The following is a 5,058-nucleotide window of genomic DNA, read 5'->3' on the forward strand; positions in this document are numbered from 1 at the left end:
GCGTCACACCTTCCTTCTAAGGCTCCTTCCGCGCCGAATGACCTCGCGACACGCGGTGACGCGTCACACCTTCCCTTCGAAGTCTCCTTCCGCGTGGAAGGACCCTTCACGACACGCGTGACGCCACACCTTCCTCGGAAGGCTCCATTCGCGCGGAAGGACCTCGCGACACGCCGTGACGCCACACCTTCCTTCGGAAGGCTCCCTTCCGGCGTGAAGGACCCCTCGCGACACGCGGTGACGCCACACCTTCCTTCGAAAGCATGATGACGCCACACCTTCCTTCGGAAGGCTCCTTCCGGCTTGAAGGACCCCTCGCGACACGCGGTGACATCACACCTTCCTTCTGGAAGGCATGATGACGCCACACCTTCCTTCGGAAGGCTCCTTCCGCCGCGGAAGGACCCCTCGCGACACGCAGCGACGCCACACCTTCCTTCGGAAGGCATGATGACGCCACACCTTCCTTCGGAAGGCTCCTTCCGAAGCTTGGAAGGACCTCGCGACACGCCGTGACGCCACACCTTCCTTCGAAGGCATGATGACGCCACACCTTCCCTTCGGAAGGCTCCTTCCGCGTGGAAGGACCCCTCGCGACACGCCGTGATGTCGCACCTTCCCTTCGAAAGCATGATGACGCGTCACACCTTCCCTTCGAAGGCTCCTTCCGGCTTGGAAGGACCTCGCGACACGCCGATGACGCGTCACACCTTCCTTCTGGAAGGCATGATGACGCGTCACACCTTCCTTCGGAAGGCTCCTTCCGAGCTTGGAAGGACCCTCGCGACACGCGGTGACGCGTCACACCTTCCTTCGTAAGGCATGATGACGCCACACCTTCCTTCCGGAAGGCTCCTCCGCTTGGAAGGACCCCTCGCGACATGCGATGACGCCACACCTTCCTTCGAAGGCATGATGACGCGTCACACCTTTCCTTCGGAAGGCTCCTTCCGCTTGGAAGGAGACTCGCGATGACGTCACACCTTCCTTCGGAAGGTACCCGTGACGCCATACCTACCTTCGGAGGCTATCTTCGGCGTGCCACCTTCGCACCCCATGACCAACAAAAAAAAAAAAAAAGAGGTGTCTTCTAATTTTCAAACTTGGGGACTAGGGACTACCTTCGGCACCCGCCACGCGACACGCTTGGTTGAAATACACAACCTCTTCACAAGTTCCCAAACCAGAAGCCACTTCTTGATTGACAACTTGGGGGACTACTGTTTACACCATGATTAACCAAGCGTGATTGAACACCAAGGTAGACATGTCTTCCTCCCTGCCAAAGGGAGATGCTCTTCCGAAGGGACAACCACCTGCCGAAGCTCCGAACTGCCAAACCTAAAACACAGGAGACACGTGTCATCATCACAGCAACTTGCACAAAGTCCCACATCGGAACTTTGTGCAAACCTCCTACCTTTACTTCCCTATAAATAGGAACAGTAACCAAGAAAATGGTAACTTCTCTCTCTCACTATTACTGCTACTTTGCAATAGTCACTCACCCTAGCTGACTCAGGCATCGGAGAGCCTTCGGCCGGCACCACACCGGTGTCCGAAGCTTAACGATTGCTTCTCCTATCTTTGTCTTTTGCAGTTAGCCCTCTACCAAGGCCCAGGCCCTTCTCTTGCTAAAGACAACCCCCTCTCTCTAAGTTGACCCTCCCCGAAAAAGAGCATCAACATGTTTCTATGCATCTTGCCCAGTTAAAATATACATTTCCATTTAGTTTAAGCCTAGATGGCTTTGTGTAGCATATAAGTAATATAGACCTATCCTTGATGAATTCCTTTGATGTTTTTCTTTTAGGAAAACAAAGCATTTCCTTGATGAACTTTAACCATCTGAATTTTGCACATGCAGCAAGCAATATTGCACATGCGTCACTTTGATAATTGGAATTCTATTAACAGGAAAATGCAAGGAACAACAAATATCGCGTTTTTCTATAAAGGTATTATCCTTTTGGTATCAGAAACGCGATCTGGAAGTGGATTGAGCTTGGCTCATAACGACTACAACTCGAAGATTGTGCGCTTGAATGACCATTTGTTTATGACCAAGTGTGGACAGAAAGCGGGAGCTGTCACATTCCTTTGTAGCTGAAATTTGTCGTGTGGCACCTAATACTTTGCATGTAATAACCCAAACCAAAAATTAATATTTAATTATTAATTTATTAGAAGAAAAGACTAAAATGCCCTTAGAATTTTTATTAGGTCAAAGGTTGACTTTTTGTCCAAGAAGGAAATTGGGGATTTCAATTATACCGTTGCGTAGAGCGCGACGTAAACGAGTCCGTAGACACGTAGTGGACTCGAATCGGAATTATAACGAAGAAAATACGGTCAAAATACACTCAAGGGCAAAAAGGTAATTTTGGAAAACTAGATTTTTTAAAACCCTCGCTTCTCTCTCTCTCTGGGCACCGAGCCACCCCCGATATTTCTCTCCACCGGTGGCTTCTTCAAGCCACCGCGCCCGCCACCGCAGTCACGAGACCGGCCACAAATGATCGCCTAGCTCCGCCATCACGCCCAGTCTTGTTCGCACAACAGAGCAAGACGCTCGAAAACCATGTTTTCCGACCGCTTTGATGTAACTTTGCTAGCGGTTTCTCCCTCCTCCGGCCACCAATCCAGTCGTGTGAGGTATGAATTTCTAGCTATTTTTCATGATCTAGCTGATGGTTGAGTAGGATTTGAGGAATTTCTAGCGTGAGAGGGTTAATTTCGAACCTAGGATTCGGCCGGTTTTGAGATCACGGTTTCAGCCACTTCCGGCCACTTTTTGGGGTAGGTCCAAGAACAAAAGTGGTTCCAAATAGGGTGTTTTACCTAGGATAGGAGTCTTGAGCCGAGATGTTGAGTTTTCCGGCGAGGCGTTATCGCTTTAGGCACCACGCTGTGCCGGTGGCGGCGCGTGGGCAACGAGGTGGGGATCACGACAGTTTTAGAATGACCTCCTAGCCTCACGAGCGCGTAGGATTTCGCGGAACTTAATTCGGATATCGTTTAGACCCCGAACGGATCTCGCCTAGTATGCGATTTCCGGGTTCAATACATTTGAACCGTTGGATTGTAGTTAATTCCAAGTATGTTAATCTAGACCTTTCCTGTGATCGTATGGTATTTGATGATCGTGAAATGGAGTCCCGATACTCCAGTAAATGTCAGCCCTAGAGTGAGGTTTAGTGAAAATAAACCAGCCATGTGTCCGAACAGAGGAAAGAACTACGTGTGGCTTGATCCTCGAAAGGGTGCACGAGGCAGCCTACAGCAGTGTGTGCAGCCACGAATCGCAGTCCTCGCTTGTTTCTGTGGACATTTTGGTCATTTTTGACCCATCACAGTGTCAGCTTTAATGTGTTTCACCCGGATTCCAAAGTGGAAATTGGATCGAATCGTTTACTGCATACACCAATCGCTTGCCAATGAAGCATACAAGTTTCTGGAACAACGAAAAATTAGCCATGTTGTTACTCTTATTGTCGGCTATAGTGGAAGGGTACCAGAAATTTATAAAGTTCAACGAAAACCAGGAGTTCAATTTCCAGATCGTAATGCACGGTTGAAAGAATTGAAAATTTTGTCGCAATTGGTTCCGAGCTCTGTATGCTCTTACGACTTTGGAAAATGTGTATGTACCTGACATGCCCGGTGAAGCAAGCAAGAACTTAGGTCAAGATGCTATAATCTATGCTTCATTATGTGATCATCTGTCTGGGGGTGGGATTGATCTATATTTTATTACTGAAAATGGATATACTATAGAAAGTAGTAGGGTGTTGAATACCTACCTAAAAAGATATGAAACCCATCAACATGACAATAGCTGTGCACTATTATTTGCTGTTCCATCACCCGTTGGTGTGCTTGGTGATTTTTTGACTAGTAAAGTGCGGGAATTTCTTGCCAAGTAAGTTGAATGATTGATTCGCTTACTTTATCCAAATATTTTGTTATATCAATTTTTAAATTCAATTAATTTTGATTTTGTTTTAGGGGTTACCAACTGAAAGCTAAAGACTGTGTGGGTGAGTTGAATTGGTTCAACATCCAACATCATATATTTCAGATTGCATTGAAAGGCAAAGGTGAAGTAAATGAATGGTATTTGGCGACACAAGCAAAATATAAAGATATTGAAGGGCCATATCCAACAAATGATGATGTTGCAGGCACGTGGGTGAAAATTGGGAAAGATGAAAATGAGGTTTTTCACTGCTTTTACAACTCGAAGATACAAAGAGAATGCTAAATTATCTGTAGAGGTATAATCCCAACAATCCTTATCAATTACAATGATTGAAGAGGTCAGATTAATGTCATGGAGGAAACTGATATCACCACCCAAATCATCAGCACACTTCTTATGTCAGTTTCCTCCATGCTTCATTGGCAAGTTTATCTCAGGTGTATGCAAAGTATTAGGTACCACACGACAAATTTCAGCTATAAAGGAACTGATAGCTCCCGCTTTCTGTCCACACTTGGTCATAAACAAATGGTCATTCAAGCGCACAATATTTGAGTTGTAGTCGTTATGAGTAAAGCTCAATCCACTTCCAGATCGTGTTTTCGATCCCAAAAGGATTCCACCTTTATAGAAAAACGCGATATTTGTTGTTCCTTGCATTTTCCTGTCAATAGAATTCCAATTATCAAAGTGACGCATGTGCAATATTGCTTGTTGTATGCAATTTGTTTGGACTCAAACCAGAAAGATATGGATGCTTAAATCAAAGCAGAAAGAACAAGACAGAAATTCAGATAGTTAAAGTTCATCAAGGAAGTGCTTTGCATTCCTAAAAGAAACACATCATAGGAATTCATCAAGAATATGCCTATATTACCTAATGCTACACAAAGCCATCTAGGCTTAAGCTAAATGAAAATGTACATTTTAACTAGGCAAGATGCATAGAAAGAGATTTTCAGATTTTGGAATCTTAAAATTTGGATGCTTAAATCAAACTAGAGAGAAAAAGACAGAAATTCAGATGGTCAAAATTCATCAAAGAAATTCTTTACTTTCCTAAAAGAAAAACATCA

This window comes from Prunus mume, linkage group LG2 (genome assembly GCF_029339155.1).
Source record: "Prunus mume cultivar Tortuosa linkage group LG2, ASM2933915v1, whole genome shotgun sequence".
Lineage (NCBI taxonomy): Eukaryota > Viridiplantae > Streptophyta > Magnoliopsida > Rosales > Rosaceae > Prunus > Prunus mume.